At 47.5% G+C, this 19,007-nt stretch overlaps 1 long non-coding RNA gene across 1 annotated transcript; it reads left to right on the top strand.

Moving 5' to 3' along the window:
- Positions 1–1,135: 1,135 nt before the first annotated feature.
- Positions 1,136–16,578, top strand: LOC309638298. Its single transcript, XR_014251062.1, has 3 exons — positions 1,136–5,481; positions 9,303–15,203; positions 15,521–16,578. It is a non-coding gene; the product is annotated as an uncharacterized lncRNA (long non-coding RNA).
- The last annotated feature ends 2,429 nt before the right edge of the window (positions 16,579–19,007 follow it).

The raw sequence follows: 19,007 nt of genomic DNA, 5'->3' as shown, positions 1-19,007 counted from the left end.
CTTCTTCAATTTCTTTTATCAAGTGTCTTATAGTTTTCAGTGTACAAGTTCTTCACTCCTTTGGTTAAATTTTTTTTTTTGTATTTTATTCTTGGTGATGCAATTGTAAATGGAATTATTTTCTTAATCTCTCTTTCTGCTAGTTCATTACTGTGTATAGAAATGCAACAAATTTTTGTAAGTTGATTTTGTATCCTGCATCTTTATTGAAATTGATATGTTGTGTTTTCATTTTCATTCAATTCAAAATATTTTCTAATTTCCCTGGAGATTTCTTTTTTGACCTATGGGTTATTTATTTAGATGTGTGTTTTTAAATGTATAGGTATTTGGAAATATTCCAGTCATGTTTTTGTTACTGATCTCTAGTTTAATTGCATTGTGATCAGAGAACATACTTTGTATGATTTTTATTCTCTTAAATCTGTAAGGATTATCCCATAACCCAGGATATGGTCTCTGTCAGTGAATTTCCCATGTGCCCTTGAAAAGACTGTGTTCTGCTATTATGGATTGAGGTGCTCTAAAAGCGTCAGATCAGTTGGTTCAGTTCTATACCTTGCTAATTTTCTATATACTTGTTTTGTCAATTACTGAGAAAGAAGTATTGAAGCCTCCAGTTATAATTATAGATTTTTCCATTTTTCCATTCTTTATTATTCATTTTTGCTTCATGTATTTTGAAGCTCTGTTGTTAGGTACATATGCATTTAGGATTGTTATGTTCTGTTGATAGGTTGACCCATTATCATAATGTCTCTCTTCATCCCTAGTAATTTTCCTTACTTTTTGAGTTACCCCAGTTTTCTTTTTTTTTTTTTTAATTATTAGCACCTTTAATTAATTATTTATTTATTTATTTATTTGGCTGTGTTGGGTCTTCGTTTCTGTGCGAGGGCTTCCTCTAGCTGCGGCAAGCGGGGGCCACTCTTCATCGCGGTGTGCGGGCCTCTCACTATCGTGGCCTCTCTTGTTGCGGAGCACAGGCTCCAGACACGCAGGCTCAGTAGTTGTGGCTCACAGGCCCAGTTGCTCCACGGCATATGGGATCGTCCCAGACCAGGGCTCGAACCCGTGTCCCCTGCATTAGCAGGCAGATTCTCAACCACTGCGCCACCAGGGAAGCCCAACCCCAGTTTTCTTTTGATTAGTGTTTGCGTGGCATATCTTTTCCATCTCCTTGCTTTTAACCTACCTCTGTAAATATATTCAAAGTAGGTTTCTTGTAGACAGCATATAGTTGGGGCTTTTTTTTAACCACTGTGACAATCCCTGTCTTTTTTATTGGTTCAGAACCATTTACATTTATTATTGATATGTTAGGATTTACATCTGCCCTTTTATTATTTATTGTCTATTTTTCCCTATTTTCATTCCTGTGTTTCCCCTTTACTGCATTCTTTTCAATGACTTGATTAGTTTTTAGTATTCAATTTTAATTTATCTATTGAGGTTTTTACTGTATCTTTTTGTGGATTTTTAGTGGTTGTTCTGGGGATTACAGCATGTATTCTTAATTTTTCAGTTTACTTAGATTAGTATTTTACTACTTTAAGAGTCATGTAAAAACCTTACCACCATCTAAGTCCCTTATCCCTCCCGTATATATGGTAGTTATTGTATGTGTTACATCTACACGCATTGAAAACGCATCGGACGATGTTAGGATTTTTTGCTCTCAACCATCACTCACAGTTTAAAGAACTCAAGAAAAGGAGCCAATTGCCTATATTTTCCCAGGTATTTGCCATTTCCTTTTCTCTTCATTCCTGAAGTTGCGTGTTTCTCTCCAGTATCATTTCCCTTCCATCTAAAGAACTTCTTTCATCATTCTTGGTTTTAAGTGACCAATTTTGCCTCCTAGATTTAAAAAAAATCAGACTGCACCTTCTCTTTATAATGAGAATATATGGTGAAGACAGGACTTTGGCCTTCGGTGAAGGTGATTTCAGGGGCCGACTGCCGAAAATAAAGGCGAGGGCACCACACGGGATATCTCCTGTGTCTCTGGCTTCCGTGCACGTGCTCCTCAGCACGTGGTCGGACACTGGCCGTCAGTGGTGTCCATCATCAGGTTTCCGGGGTGGCTCCCTCTGCAGCCCCTCAATACGTGCACAGGTGGCCGTTCTGACACAAGGGAAGCCCGTTCTCAGACACGCCATTCATAAGATGTGGTGGTTTGCAAGTCTACTAACACAGCATCCCCACCCTTTTTGGCACCAGGGACTGGTTCCGTGGAAGACAATTTTTCCACGGACGGGGTGGGGCGGCGCTGGGATGGTTCAGGCAGAAATGCGAGCGATGGGGAGCAGGGGATGAAGCTTCGCTCGCTCGCCTGCCCGCCGCTCGCCTCCTGCTGTGCGGCCCGGTTCCTCACGGGCTGTGGACCGCCAGGGGTTGGGGAACCCTGTACTAACATAGAGCCACCCTTTCCTTGTAGCTAAAATTAACTGGTTGGGATCTTTGCTGAGCCGATGGAATTACCCATGATGGTCCCAGGGGTAAGACTGGGTCTTGGGTCTTGGTGATGCAGCTTGTCCCACATGGCAGGGCTCACCACGAGTGCTTTAAAGGATGCTGAGATTCCAGTGGTAGGTGAAAAGTAAGAGGTGAAAGCTTCTTCACTTCCTGGCTCTCTTGAGAGTCCCGTCAGACCACCATCCACGGGGGCTGCATCCCAGAGCTGATTGCTAGTGTGTTTTGCACTGGTGTATTAGTTCTTTGTACCAGGGTAGCCATGGCCAAAGGCCAAGAATCTACTGGGCTGATTGTGTGAGGACGTACGGCTTAACATTATTGCTAGGCTGCCTGGCCTCTTGCTACTGCTCTGTGTTTTCATTGTCCTGTTCCAGGGCCTGGCATATTGTATATGCTCAGTAAATGTTTGACGAATGAATGAATGAATGAATGAACAAATATCACATTGTTTGATTATATGACTTTGAGGCACTACTGATATTAGCAACACTGGGCATTACAATAAAAGTGTTCAGTGCCACATCTTCATTTTCAATTCTCTCGTTAGAGTGAAAGTGTAAAAGTTCACTCTTTAAAAATGCCTGAAACTCTGAAACCCTGGAGTTGTGGCAGCCTGAGATGTAGATGGCAGAGTGGAAATCGTGCCATGTAAGGAGGGCTGGGTTCTCATGTCGGCTCTATAATTTGTTATGGCCTCGAGGAAAGTCGAATAATTCTCCACGCTTCAGTTTTCTCATCTGAAAAATTACAAACTGGATTATCGGGTCCTTTTGAGTTGTACAGGTCAAGGGTTCAATCAAGAGAACTTGCTCATAGCTCATCTAAGTTGATCACAAGCCACGGCTAAGTTGATCACAAGCCACGGCTCAGGGAGCCACAATTACTCAAGGAATTGCTTGGGTAATTCCTACTGGCTGCTGGTTATCTAGAAATCCAAATTTCTCTGGGTGGGGTGGGGAGATGCCAGCTCAGCCAAAGGCATTAGCTCATAGACCATATGAGACTTTGGTTGGCCACAGCTGGGCTGACATGTTATCAAATTAGTCCAAAGGTAAATCCAAAGGGCTGGGAGAGGAGTAGATTAAGTCCAAGAAACTACTGATTTGGTGGCAGAGGAGTTGGGGCAGCCTCTGGCCTTCACGGCCAGAACCTGGCAAATGGGTGCTTCTCAGACTTTTCTAGGACCCAATTGTGAACATCTTCACTAGTATCTTAGTCTAGGGGAATGAACATAAGGAACCAGATCCCTTTTGTTCACTTGGAGCTGATTGTGAGATTTTTCCATTTCTAGTTTCCTGGTTGGGGACGTTCTGCACTTCCCTGAGAAGCCCTTCCCTATGCCCTTGCCAACCCTGCAAAGCCACTCCATGCACTACTTTGAGAGGGTGGGGTGTGTAGGTCTCACTCGGCCCCTTCTCCTTCCTTCCATCTTTCCCAGACGTAACAGTCCTGTCACCTGCCACACGCTTCATCAGTGCTCAGAAGCCGGGGACAAGAGGGGTGAATTGCACTGTCAAGGTGGCCCCAGATTACCCAACCCAGATTGCTCTCTGATTTCTGTTCATTTAATTTTTTTTAATATATTTTTTAAATTAATTTATTTATTTTATTTATGGCTGTGTTGGGTCTTCGTTTCTGTGCGAGGGCTTTCTCTAGTTGTGGCAAGTGGGGGTCACTCTTCATCGCGGTGCATGGGCCTCTCATTATCGTGGCCTCTCTTGTTGCGGAGCACAGGCTCCAGACGCGCAGACTCAGTAATTGTGGCTCACGGGCCTAGTTGCTCCGCGGCATGTGGGATCTTCCCAGACCAGGGCTCGAACCCGTGTCCCCTGCATTGGCAGGCAGACTCTCAACCACTGCGCCACCTGGGAAGCCCCATTTAATTTTTTGAAATACAAATGTTTTTATACTACATGAATTTTGTAAAAACTTTATATAAAATGGTCTTTATGTAACCCAAGCCTGAGAGAGAATCATTATTCATAGTTGGCATTTACTTCCAGACTTCAAATGCGTATGTAAATATGTATTTTAATATAAATGAGATCATTGTGTACATTGATAACGTCAAATGATATATCATACTTCTTTCCATTCTAACACTTAAAGGCCTATCAGATACTTTTCAGTGGCCCTAGTGTATTTCAATACAGGAAAGTATTACAGTTTACCAATTTTCTATTGCTTGACATTTAAATTTTTTTAACTCTACAATGATCATTCTTAAAACTACATATCTGTGAGAGAACTCTTATAGTGCCTGGCACTTAATATCTATTGTTATTATAATTATTAGTAATCCTTTTTAACCTGCTAGCCCTTGACTTTCTTTGATTTTAAGTTGAGCATCTTGTGTTCTTTAAATTTCATGACAAAATTTTTAACCTACTTTTCTATTGAGGAAATTTCTTCTTTACTTATTGATTTATAAGAACTCTTTATATATTGAGAATACCAACCCTTTATCTGTCATATAAGTTCCAAACATTTCCACCAGTTTGTTCTTTGCATTTTAACTTTGTTTAGGGTTTTGTTTTTGTTTTTTTTGCCACATAGCATTGTTTTGTATTTTCATTTTTATGTAGCCAAAAGACAGTCTTTTTTTTTTTTGACTTGTGAGTTTAATATATATTTTAAAACTCACTCAGTTTTGTAGCATTGTTTTATGATCTGGGATCTTATTTCTGAACATACTGTAAGGCAGTGATTTAGATTTTTTCCCAAAAGGTACTAAATTAAAATGAAAACTTAGGAATATTTCTCAACCTGCTCCATGGACCATAGGTATTTTTTCTTACTAGTAGTAAGAAAAACAATAAAAATGAATTTTTTAGTAGGGATTTGCAATGTAAAAAGCTTGTTTACATACTGTATCAGCTAGGAATCTTTCTGTTCCAGGTAAGAGAAGCCTGACTCAAACTGGCTTAAGTAAGAGATTCAATGACCCACTTATCTGGAAAGACCAGGCATCATGTGGGCTTTGGATGTAGCTGGATTCAGAAGGTCAGTAAGCTCACCCTCCTTTCTGCTTCATTCTTAGGCTGACACTTGTTAGGGTCATAAGATGATGTCCAGCAATTTCCAGGAATTACCTGCTGTCTCATCCATATGCAGGGCAAAGAGAGATTGTTCTTTTGATTGCTCTCAGAAGAGTGAGGGAGTTTCTTTCCCAGATCCCATAATAAATTTCTTCTTGCTTTGTCCAGCCATGGTGTCCAGGAGAATGGTAAATGATCTCTTTCGATTTAGTCAATCAGAGCCTTCTGTAGAGCAGGGGGCGGGGTGGTGGGGGGCAGCGGTGGGATGTGTTGGGGAAAGGTGACTATCCATCCAAGCAAAAACTGGGGTCACGTCACTGAGAGGCTGGGAGGATGGAAGCTGAGTGCTCAAATTAGCAAACCCCTACCACGCATACACCATCCTGTTTGTTACTTATAAGAACCCTGTGCAGGCAGGTAGTTACTAACTTCCCTATTTTATGGATGAGAATACCAAAGGCTAGAAGAGTGACATGATTTGCCTTGATCGCTCGCCTAGATGGTGGCAAAGCTCAAATCATACGACCCTAAACTCTCCGCTCTGCCCAGTACTCAAATGACCTCCCTTCAAGCTTAACATCACCATTTAGTACGTGGGACTGCATCAGTTCTACAAATGAGTTTAAAGAATTAAAAGGTCAAAAGGAGATATTAGCTGTTGGCCGAGTCGATGCTCCTAATGGGGCAGAGCATTATGTGAGGTTCCACCATGGTGGCCTCAGAAGAACTGGACATGAGGATCCTGGTCTACCGCAGCCGGGTTCCCCCAAAGAGGAGCATATGGTACAAAGGCTTAAGCGTGGGTGGTTTATTTGGCAATGTGGCCACAGGGAACAGGAGGGAGAGTCCGGGTGAGACAGGAGGCTGAGGGGGACAGCCAGGACAGTCAAGCCAGCCACCTCTGTAGGGGACTGCCTGACCCCACAGGAACTTTTGGAAGCTCTAGAAGTGGGTCATCACGGGGTGGGGAGAAAAGGGGAAGCATTTATCCTGCAGCTCACGTCCCCAGTCATCCCTGGTTGTTCTCAGGGTGTCAACAGCCCTGCATTTCTGAGCTGTGCATAAGTGAGTGCCCGGTGGGTTGGTTGGACATCCCAGCTGGTTACTGCAGTGGCCAGAAGGAGATGGGACAAGAGGATTTTAAGTGGGGCACCAGGGGTCTTCAACATGTGATCCATTATAAGCCGATAATACAAAGCTTGAGTTAACGAAATGATACACAAACAAGCCTGAATTCCTGTTTCCCTAGCTAACATCTGATAAGTTCATGCCTGGATTATTACAACCACCTCCTGATAAGGTCTTCCTGGTTTTTCTCTGTTCGACTACTGCAGTAATCTTCCTAAAACACACTAAAAATTTCCATTTTGTCACTACTTTACTGAAAGGGTTCATTCCTCTGCACTGCTTGCAGGATTATGTACAAATGTTTTTGCTTGGCATTCAGTATTCTTCACCATCAGTTTTACCATCATTAAACAGCTGTACTCCCCCCATCACTGCCCCAGCTGGGCTCAAGCTAGTCTAATTTCCTTACCGTTTGGTAAGCAGGCCAAGATTATTCCTTCTCTGTGCCTTTGCTAATATTGTTCCCTCTAACTGACAGGGATGACATGCAAAACATTTACCAACTGCCAAGGCAGGCACTGGCCAATGGGCATTAGGTCTGAGCCGGTCAGAACTGATGGCAAGTGTAACTGACAAACAGGTCGACCAGTTGGCTCAGCTGCCATTCTCCTTGTGTCTGTTGGACCCCATCTCTCCCTGTCCTCCATGAAGATTTCCTGGATTGCTGTTACTTATGTTGTTCTTTCCTTCTTCCTGCCTTGTGTCCTGAGTATTCTTAAAGCTGTTCATGTGATGACATAACAGCCTAAAACACCTGCACTTGTGGGCAGCACTTTACTGCCTTTTCATATGGGAACAATTTCATGATATTTTCTGTAGAGAGAATAGAATGATATAATTCAGTCTTTCCTATAACATGGCTGATCAAAAATAGTTATTGATATTTTAGAAAAGTTTCAGCTTCAAAAATTTATGACTGATGACACCCACTCTTAGAATTTTTGTCATATATGAGGAAACCTCTACTAAGGTTCCTTCATGTCTGAGCTGTAAAATTTCAGGAGATTTAAATTTCTGTGGGATGCTCTTTGAATTGTCTTTGGATAAATTCCTGAAAGCCATTCCAGCACCAGGATAGCCAATGATATTTTATCTGTGTGATGGCTTCAAGACATGGCCCCCAAATTCTTTGACACTCCTCTCATTGAGAGATGGGATCTAGGTCTCCTCCCCCTTGAATCTAGGTAGACTTGTGATTTGGTTGTAACCAACAGATAGCTAGATCAGGAAAAGCAACACAGCTGCTGCTTTGTTCTCTGGGATTCTCGCCTTTGGAGCCCCAATCCATCATGTAAGAAGTTGAGCTCCTCCAAGGCTGCCATCCTTGGGAAGGAAGCCTGCGCCACATTTAGGAGCTGAGATCCCAGCTGACAGCCAGCACCAACCAGCAGACGTGATTCTGGCCCCAGCGATAGAGTCACCCCTTCCACAGGGTCTTCCAGCTGAGGCCCTGGACATTGTGGGGCAGAGACATGCTGTGCCCTGTCCGAATTTCTGTCCCAGAGAATCCATGAGCGCAATAAGTTGGTTGTTTATAACACTAGGTAACACAGTGCTAGTGACCAAAATAACCGTGCACAAAAGTAACTGTGACCTAGGTACACCCCTAAGGTTGTGGGGTGCCAGGCTTGAGCACAAATGGAGGTCTGTATATCACACGTGTAAATATCTGAAGTTTTCTAAATTAAATATTATAAATCATGCTAATAAACTATTAAATAAAGGTGCTGTCTCCTCCTTCATTGAAAAATATCCTTCATGGTGACCGGGAAGGCCAGGTTTGGATTTAGAATTCCCATCGGAGCCCCCTCCCCTTCTTCAGACCCCCCCAACTCCACCCAGCACCTGTGGCATATGCACGCCACGCTCCATCCATACCCCCTGAAAACAGCCCCATTGTAGCCTTTCTTGGCCCTACAGGGGCACAGCCAGCAGTGGGACTTGTCACCCCCACGAGGGTGGGTTCAGATGAGACCCCCGGTGCAGGGCAGGATGTTGCAGGATCCCAGGTCTGGTGTAGAGTCTGGGGGGTGAGCTCTGGGGTGCATCCAACAACGTGGACCCGCAAACTTCTCACCAGAGGAGTCAGTCTTGTACAGCCCAAAGGCATTACTTGCGCCAACTACAAAAATGACTCTCTCTCAACTCAGACCTCAATTTTCAATTCGACTTCCCCTTTGCCATGTCCCAAGAATATCCCCGGCCAGTTCAGTGCCACCTGAGAGGAGGGGAAGTATGACGGAGGGCAAGTCATTGTGGAAAGAGACAGCCATACTGTCACTTGTGGTTGGAGCTTCTCACTTTGGGAAACACTCCAGGAGCACGGGGCGCAGAGAAGAGGCCCAGGCAAGCAAGGGGCGGGGAAGCTATAGCTCCATTCGCTTCATGGAAACCCACCTCCATCCCATTTCTTGGCTCGCTCATGCCCTCTTGAAAGACGCCCTGCGGAAACCAAGATGTACGTCAGATTTGGCCTCTGAGACCCGGGAAAGAATTTCAGCTGGAGCAGAGGTTGACGTTAGTGACCCACGGGCTACATTTGACCCGCAAATGTGTTATTTGGCCTGTACAGTGTTTTAAATGTTTTTCTGAATAATGGGTTAGCCTTTAAAAACTGGGAGATATCACATGAAATTCTCGATTTCTTGCTTTTCCTAGAAATTAGAATGATCTGGAACACGGGGCCTGCATTCCCCCAGAGCAACAAGCAGCCACCCCTTAGATAGGACACAGGCTCCTGGGGTCTCCAGGCCTCACCACCACACTCGTCTCCGTCTGGGTCTACTTCCTGGGGCGTTTGCGTGTCCAGTGCGTGGGTTAGAGCAGCTGGACACAGACGCCTGCAGAAGATGGTACCTGCTGATGGACGGCCCTGCAGATGGCAAAGGGCTTAACATCTGCTGAATGAGTAAACGTCTGGAAAAGTGAAAGGTTATAGTTGAGGTTAGTAAACACATTCAGGAGGAAAGAGAGCAAAACAAGAATCTTAACTGTGTCCAGTCTCCTTTAAAGAGTAAGTCTAGTAGCGCTAGGGTTATTGATTTTATGTTATAACGCTGACTATATGTTACTAATAATAGATTCTAATTCCATCCCATCCTTAAAGAGAAGGAAGCTTGTAACACTTCTCAAAGTGGATAAACCAAAAGCAAAAGGCCACATTGCAACCCCCTCAGCGAACTACTTCAAATCTGTCGTGAAACCTAAGTTTATCATGCTCTTTCTTTAAAAAAATTTAATTAAAAAAATTACCTGCCCATCTTATGTAGCCCTTTTAAAAAAAAAACACAACAGTATGGCAGTTCCTCAGAAGATTAACATAGAATTACCATATAATCCAGCAATCTCACTTCTGGGTATGCACCCAAAAGACATGAAAGTAGTCTTGAAGAGATATCTGTGCACCCATGTTCACAGCAGTATCATTTACAACAGCCAAGAGGTGGAAGCAGCCCAGGTGTCCATCAGAGAATAAATGGGTGAGCAAAATGTGGTCCACGCATAAAATGGGATACGGTTCAGCCTTAAAAAGGACGGAATTCTGACACGTGCTGTGATATGGACGAACCTTGAAGACATTATACTCAGTGAAAAAAGCCAGTGACAAAAAGCCATATACCGTGTGATTCTAAAGAGGTTCCTGGACTCGTCAAGGTCAGAGACAGAAAGTAGGATGGTGGTCTCAAGGGGCTGAAGGGGGGCATGAGGAGTTAGTGTTTAATGGGGACAGAGTTTCTGTTTGGGAAGATGAAAAAGTTCTGTGGATGGATGGGGGTCGCACAACAGTGTGAATGTACTTAATGTCACCGACTGTAAATTTAAATACCGTTAAAATGGTAAACACAAAAGATACACTTGTGATCGTCAGCTTCTCTTCTGAAGTCAAAATTAGGTTCAGCTTGCTTCCCCCGAGAGGGTGCAGAACAGCTGTCAGAGAGGATGCCAGAGCAGAGGATGAAGCGGGGCTCACGAGCCGAATGGGCCAGTGGAGGGGCCTCGCGGTCCTGGGTTAAAGGAGACCACCGTCCGAGCCCCACAGCTTCCCGGCCTGCAGACACCTCCGCCTCCTCGTTAGACAAGTGCTGAGGGGATCAGAGCTCAGCAGTCACAGCTTTTTTTCAAAATAACCGTTATCCAAAGAAGATGCAGGAAAGCCAATTAAATGTGGACAAGCCCAGCCTAAGGTCTCCAGAAAAAGGTTATCACCCGGTCAGAGTAGCCTTGCAGCCCAAGAGGACCCACGTTTGGAATCAAACCAGGGATAAAGGACCTTGCCTGCTCCCCACGTGCAGCCCCGGTGGCTGCAGAGGTGGCCGTGGAACCAGCCAGGCAGGACACAGACCTGAGCCTGGGACGCACAGGCTCCCGAGTGTCAGATGATATTGCTATTCCCACTGTACGTGTACTAGATTGTATGTTTTCACCCCACGGCAACGTGGCGCGGTAAATACGAATGTCACATCTCATTACACCAAATATGTTACACTAAAATATACCTGGAATTTCTGAAATGTGTACATGAGTTTTACAAACCGCAGTTCTCAGCTGTAATATTCACACATCACACAGCACCCACGGACCCATAGGCACTCAGAATCCTCCCATCCACCCAGGCTTGAACACTCGCCAGCCATGCGACCTTAGCCAAGGTGCCTCCCAGCCCTCAGCTTCCTCATCTGTAAAATGGTGACAACAGTTAGTATTTACCCCAGAGGGTCGGGCAGTAAGTGCCTGATCAGTTCAGCAGCGGGTGTTTGTGAGCAGGTAAGCTCACCTTCCAGGTAGCGGAGTATCTGGGTAACTCCTGCCTCTGACCCTGAGACCCTCCTCGTATTTATGGGCCATTGATGTTTTAGTTTCAAAATCACCAGTTGAAATTTTTTTTCTTTTTTAAAAATTTATTTTATTGAAGTGTAGTTGATTTACAATGTTGTGTTAATGTCTGCTGTACAGCAAAGTGACTCAGTTATACATATATATACATTCTTTTTAATGTTCTTTTCCATTATGGTTTATCCCAGGACATTGAATATAGTTCCCTGTGCTGTACAGTAGACCTTGTTTCACTTTTCTATCAACACTGTTACCCGAGGGCAGAGATGTGAGATGCAGAAGGAGAGACACTGCGGAAACGTCGAGGGGGACGGGGAGACGTGATCTCTAAACACAATCACAGCCTGCATCTGAGTGCCTCAAAGTCTGGAACACTCGACTGGGTTCACTGTTATGACGCCCGTAGTGTGCCCGCCCCTCGAGGGCCAAGACTGGATGCGCCCAAGGGCCCTGCCGCCACTTTGGCTGGGACCCTGCCCGCCTCGGCCCTGGGAGCCTCCAGCTTTTCGGATGAGATCACCGCTGAACCTGGGAGCAGAGCGCTTGGCCAGAATGCTCCAAATTAAGCCAGACACTGTGCTGCTTTTTTTTTGAGGCGGGAGAACATGTGTTCGAGCTTTGTAAGAAAAAAACTACTCAGGCTTCGTGTTTTGATGACACTTGGCTCCCACCTCCTATAAGTCCAAACGTCTGGAACAGGGAAGTGAGCCCTGAGTTGAATGATAAAGCTGATATGATTCATGAGTTTGTCGGGAGGAAAAGAACAGGAAACGGAGGGGCTGGTGCCAGGGTTGTGACATCATCACTTTGGCATCCCGTCCGGTCCTGGAAAAATGCAGCCTGCGCCGCCCTGAAGATTTTGAGACACAGGAGACAGAAGCTATTTGGTCGCTTGGCCAACTCCTGAGAGCAAGGAACTGGATTTTGGAAGTCTTATCCCCCAGAGCGCATGAAGGGTGAAATGTCAGTATGTGGACGGCCGCCAAGAACTCCAGGAGAAACCAAAGAAGAAACAAAACCCTTCATTTAAAACACCAGTGGAATACACACATATATACACATATATCTACACATACACATATACATATATATCTAATCCTATGTGTATATACATATGTACCAACACACACACACACACAGACACGTATATATTTAATCCTATGTCCTCTAACAGACTTCTTAGTGAGGAGGGAAGGCCAGTGCGGGGGAGTTGGTGATGGAGGAGGAGGAGATGGGATTTTCATCTCCTTTCATGGAGGAGGAGTAAGGGTGCAGGGCTCGTGCCGTGCCCACACAGTGACTATACCTAAGGCTCTTCAGCCTGGTCCACAAAGGGACAGTATTTCACCTTCACAGAACAAGTTTACTGACCGCCTGGTCCAAAGCAAGAGAACTGCCAGGAGAAGGAGGGCCCCTCTGGTCTCCCAGAACCGGATGTACGAGCCCTCCCCCCTCCCACACTGCCGACCTCGCTGCCTCAGGGCCGTCTGGCTAAACGATGCACTGGCTGGGCCGCCTCTGTTCCGGACTTTCCCGCGGACTTTGCTGGTCGTGCGGCCGGGCTGGACCTCACTTCAGCCCTGCAGTCCCTCCCACACCCCGTGATGTGGTTCCCTTCTCTCTCTGTGCTCTGTGAGGGCAGGCGAGGCTCACTCATTTTGCATTCTCAGGACCTACGATATAATAGGTGTTCAATACACTGATTTTAATTAATAAGTGCGCAATGGATTAAAATTTTAAATTAAGAAATGAGTTGAGGCCCTTATCGCATGCCGACAGCCTCCATCCAGCAGGAAGGGACCCAGACGTGACAGTTTCTGGACAGCTACAAATGTAGCCCCACTTCAAGCCAGTATTTTTTTTACTATGTAGTCCACATTTATTTACTGAGAAGAAATAAATTTTCTTTTGGTGAAAATTGTATCTATCTTCCACCTAGGGGTTTATGAGAGACACTGAATATAACGTAGCATCGAAACTGACTGTATTTGGAGTTGCCTTTCATTTCACTCTTTCCATCACTTGTGACTGGATTACAGTGAGTCACTCATATACACAAAGAATTGAAATAACACAGAGCCTTATTCAAAATGGATTTTAAGTTTATTTTTCTTGGCTTTCATTACCCCAAAAACATTTTCCATTTTTCTGGAGTCTTTATTATCTCTTGGGTTTTCTTCTGCAATTTTCTGAACACAACTTCTTGTTTACACACTAAACAGTCTGAAACTTGTGCAATAAAACAAACCACTCAGTCTCGGGAAGCACCCTCTTCAGTGTGTTATCTGGCTTCAGAACCTCGCTTGACGTGGGATCAGCCTCAGTTGATGGAGACCCGTGGCTGCACCTTCAGTGTTCACTCAGCTGGGGAGATGAGCGAATCCAAGGGGCTTCGTCTCACGCTCCACTTGGGGGAATGGACCATGTGGGTGGGGAGAGGACCAATTTATTTCAAGCCATGTATCTAGAGAGTCATCCATGGAAATCTGCACTAACCAAGGCCCCATCTGTGACTGGCTCCAGTAAGGCCTGAGCACATGGGGGGCCTGGGACCCAGAGAAGGTGCCTGGTATCTCACACCAGGCACCTTAATTCCAACCTGGGCCCGTCGCTCACTTCCATCAGAAGGCAAAATCAACGTACAGCCTTATGGTGACTGATGGCCATGAAATAATAAGGATAGTAACGACAGCTCCCCCCCAGGCGTGAGCCCCACCCAGGTGGGTGTGTTTGCCGCGCGGCTGGTTCCCGGGCCATGGGAAGCAGGGTCCAGTGAGGCAGCATGTTGGGTGCAAGAAACAGGCGCTCAGTGAATAGTTGCGACTGGGTGAATTTGCTGAAACATCGCTCTGGGTAAAGTTCCCTCTGTGTCCTTTTGTTGAACCCTCACGATGTGACTGTGGGTGGAGCATTGCTGTGTCCATTTGACAGGTGAGAAAACTGAGGCTCAGAGGCAGACTTGTCCCCATACTTACAGCCGGTGAAAGGGACAGCTGATCTGAGCTCAGGCCTGTTTGACCTCAGGATCTGTGCTCCTTCCGCAATCCCACGTGGTCCCTGGGGCCCTGGAGCCGGTCCTATCAGAGGACTCACTGTTGTGTGCTGCCTGGCAAGGCACAAAGAATACCCACTGGAGTATGCACTGCCCACCAAATACTAATCACCAGGGGGCAGAGGTTCAAGGCCGTTTGCAGGGCAGCAGAGCCTTATCTACTGCCAACTGCAGATAAAGCCCAGCTGGAACTTCCAGCGTGTCACTGCCACGAGGCGTGGCTTTATTTGACTCCATGGGGGCAGATTTTGTGAGGTAGAGAGGGGTCGAAGTCCGGGACGGCAGAAAGCAACCCGCGAGCCTGTTCTTGCAGAAAATGCTGGGTCTGTGATGGATGGGCCATAGGTCGGGGCTCCGTGGGCAGGCTGGGAGCGCTGCACACAGTCTGTGGTGTGGTCCTGCGTCTGTGTGTGTGTGTGTGTGTGTGTGTGTGTGTTCTGTGTGTGTTTCCCACGTCACAGAGCACGCTTATGTGTTGTATGCATGTGTGTGCATCGGTGAAGGAGGGGCACGTGCCTGTGACCAGCCCCAGCACCTGGGCCTGGGGCAGAATCCCCGGCAGAGGGTACGGGAGCTGGCTGAGCGGGGAGCTTCTCAGACCCGCTCCAGAGCCGGTAAATCACCCGCTCTGGGGCTGGGTCCCGGTTATACGTGCTTTTTAACATGTTTCCTAGGCGGTTCTTTTTTTTTTTATAAAAATTATTTATTTATTTATTTATTTATTTTTGGCTGTGTTGGGTCTCCGTTTCTGTGCGAGGGCTTTCTCTAGTTGCGGCGAGCGGGAGCCACTCTTCATCGCGGTGCGTGGGCCTCTCACTGTCGCGGCCTCTCTTGTTGCGGAGCACAGGCTCCAGACGCTCAGGCTCAGTAGTTGTGGCTCACGGGCCCAGTTGCTCCGCGGCATGTGGGATCTTCCCAGACCAGGGCTCAAACCCGTGTGCCCTGCATTGGCAGGCAGATTCTCAACCACTGCGCCACCAGGGAATCCTAGGCGGTTCTTATACTGAAAGATGAGAACCGCTGTTCGAGGGATTGGGCAGAAAGATGGGTGTCCACTTTCTCCTTTTAGACGTGTGCAGTATTTGATACTTTTGTAATTTAAAAAAATACAGGTTTGAGGGAAGAAAGAAAAGGAAGGAGAACAGAAAAAAGGCAGCATAGTTTGGGGTGGGGCTTGGATGTCGGAACCCCGTTTCCCAGACTCTGGATTCTGGACTGTGCCGTTTACAATCTGCCATCACACTGTCCCCTCTTCTCTGCTTTTCCTTCTCTCTCTCTCTCTCTCTCCCTCTCAGACACTGTCACTCCCCACCAAGCAAATACCACTACAACACCCCCTCCCAGAAAACCCCCAAACAGCCCCAAACTAGTATCTGCAAGGTGGCGGCTGCTGGAATTGTTTGTCCTGCCCAAGAGACCGGTGTTACTATTTTCCGAGCTGTACAGCACAGACAAGCCACCCAAGAATTGCTTACAAGGTTGCCTTCTCATCATGAGCAAATACACCCACCATCTCCCGGCTTCCCGTTGACGTGGGGTTTATTCCACACACTCGGTTACAAAATGAAGGTTGTTTGAGTTCAGTTTTTGAAAATGAGTTTCTTTCACTTCAAAACGCAGAAAAAGTCCATTCCAAAGAGCACCTTCAATTCTAAAATTTTTAGTTTTTCACTGTTGGAGTCTTTAAAGGGAAGCCATTCAGGCCCTGGCTCCCCGGCAGGTCCTGGCAGGTGTAAGTCATATGCTGCACCAAGAGCAGGCAGTGCAAAGGGCCTGCGCTCACCGCAGGGGCCTTCCAGCCTGGGTACCGCACGTTGGCAAACACTGACCTGAGCTCTCAGCCCCCTCGAGTCCTCTGCCGCTGGTTGTGCAGGCCTCTTGACACTGTGCTTGTGAATAAGAGCATCCAGTTACCGGGTCTCTCCCCGAACCGGGTACTTGACATAAGTTGCCCCGGATCGGCCTGCCAACCCACAGGGTGGCCTGAGACCCGCTGCACGGGGGAGGGGAGGGTGAGAGCCGCCTGGGGCCCCGACCCAGGTCCACAGCTGCCGGCACAACTGTGCTTGAACCCTGCTCTCTGCTACACTTGGCGGTGCCCGGGGCCTCACAGCAGCCCTCGCCCTGGCTCCAACCACGCGGAAGGAAGCGGTAACGGGGCTCTTTATGGGGGTGAGGCCAGGTCTTCACCGGGTGGGCAGGAGCCGGCGGCGTGGGTGGAAGAGCCACAGCCAGTGGACCAGTCCGTTCACGCAGGGCATCCTCGACCCGGGCCGCATGTTGGAATCACTGAGGAACGTCAGGAGATCCCATCCCAGGCTACACCCAGACCAAGGAGATCAGAGTTTCTGGAACTATCTGTGAAGTTCCACAGGGATGCACAGCTGAGGTGGAGACCCCTGGGTTCCAGGCGGGTCGGCCTGGCTCCCCTACTGCTCCCTCGCATGGTTGGTTGTGGGCCTGCAGCCCTGGGTCACCCGGGGCGTCAGAAAGGCCCAGCCTGGACCTCTCAGTAGGAACCTGGGTTTTCACAAGGCCCCTGGGTGATTCGCTTGTGCATTAAAGTCCCAGAGGTTCGGCTTCAGATGACTACCTCAGATGCCCCAGCATTTGAGAACCTCGGCAGACACCCCGGCATCCAGGCCTGGGGAGGGGTCTCGCCTTGAGCTCCCATCAGCAACACGGTGGGACGTGTTGACTCCCTCGAGGAGCCCTGGGGCTCTGGCAGCCACGGCGCAGGAGCGGGTGTCAGTGAAATCGTGCCCGCTGACAGCTGCATCGTGGTTCAGTGCAGTTTTGGAAAATAGGTCACCACTGCGATGATAACAGGTTATTTTCTTGTGTCTTAATGATCTTTATCATGAAACAAAGCATCCCGTAACTTAGTAGCTTAAAACAGCAACTGTTTGCTCAAATAACAACTACTGCTCAAATAACTGTTTATTTGTTCAAATTCAATTGTTTATTTGGTTCAGCAATTTGGGCTGAGGCCAGCTGGGAGGTTCTCCTGCCGATCTCGCCTGGGGTCACTCTCGCAGCTGTGGCCACCTGGTGCATCAACGAGCCGGGGATGGTCTGAGACAGACACAGTGGGCTGTGAGCCACACTGTTGCCTGGGGGCCTTGGTTCTCCTGCACATGGCCAGGTGAGCCTGGGCTTGTTACACGGTGGCGGCAGCAGTAGGAGAGCAGGACGTGGCCGCTGAAAGATCTCTGCTGGCCTTGCTCAGAATTTGCACGTCACTTCCAGCCCATTCTATCAGTTAAAGCAGGTTGCAAGGCCAGACCAGATTCCAGGAATGGGGAAAGAAGCTACATCTCTTGATGGGGGCAACTGCAGAGATTTTGCAGCCATTTTTAATCCACTCCATCTTATCCTTCGGCCACAATTATTTCCATCATTCCCACGTGCAAAGTGCACTCATCCAGCCCAAGGCCCCCTGCAGTCTCATCCCACCAGGAGGAGCAGAGCAGACACCGGGGTGGCTCCTTGTTGTTTTGTGTCTGAGCAGAGCCTCGCTGCCTGCGCACTGGGGTCGGGGACGCTGGGCCCAGCACAAGGCCCTCAGAGCCGGGTGCTTGGGCAAGTTCCCAAGGTCAGAGCTGGAGGTGAAGACAGACCGGAAAATTACCTCTGTCTCTCCCCTCTCTTTCTCTCTCTGTGTCTGTCTCTCATTTTCTTTTGTTCATCCCTACCCTCTTCTCTGCACTGCAGTTTGTACCTACCTTCCATCCATCCATCCATTTGTCTATCAATATCTGTCTATTATATCTATCTATCTATCATCTATCTATCTATCTATCTATCTATCTATCTATCTATCTATCTGTAATCTATCTAAGGGATAGCATTTGAGTGCCTGATATAGTCCAGGGATTATCTCTTCAACCCTCACACCAGCCCTGGAAGGTAGACATCTGTTATAGACTGAATGTTTATATCCTCCCCAAATTCCTGTGTTGAAGCCCTAACCGCCCCCCCATGGTATTCGGAGATGGGGCCTTTGGGAGGTAGTTAGGGTTACATGAGGTCATGAGGGTGGACCCTCACGATGGTCAAAGTGCTCTCTCTCTGTTTCTTTCTCTCCCTCTCTCTCTCTCCCTCCCTCCCCACACAAGGACACCCAGAGGAAAGGCCACGTGGGGACACACTGGGAAGGCGGCGGTCTGCAAGCTGAGAACAGAGCTCGCACGGAAACCCGGCCTGGCTGGCCCCCTGAGCTCAGACTTCCAGCCTCCAGGACTGTGAGAAGATACATTTCCGCTGTCGAAGCCCCCCGGGTCGTGGTGCTTGTCACAGCAGCTGAGCAGACGTCTGGAAACCCTTCCTCCATCTTACAGATGGGGGTGTGGAGGGCCCCAGGAGCTCAGTCACTGGACTAAGGTCAAACGCTGGAGAGGGTGGAGCCGGTCTTAGTCCGGGTGTGTGTCCCACCCGCCGGGGCCCTGCCACACTGCTGCCTGCTTCGCAGTCACCTT

The sequence above is a fragment of the Balaenoptera physalus genome (assembly GCF_965194825.1).
Source record: "Balaenoptera physalus genome assembly, chromosome: 11".
In the NCBI taxonomy this organism is placed as follows: domain Eukaryota; kingdom Metazoa; phylum Chordata; class Mammalia; order Artiodactyla; family Balaenopteridae; genus Balaenoptera; species Balaenoptera physalus.
This window is presented reverse-complemented; position numbering and strand designations above follow the sequence as displayed.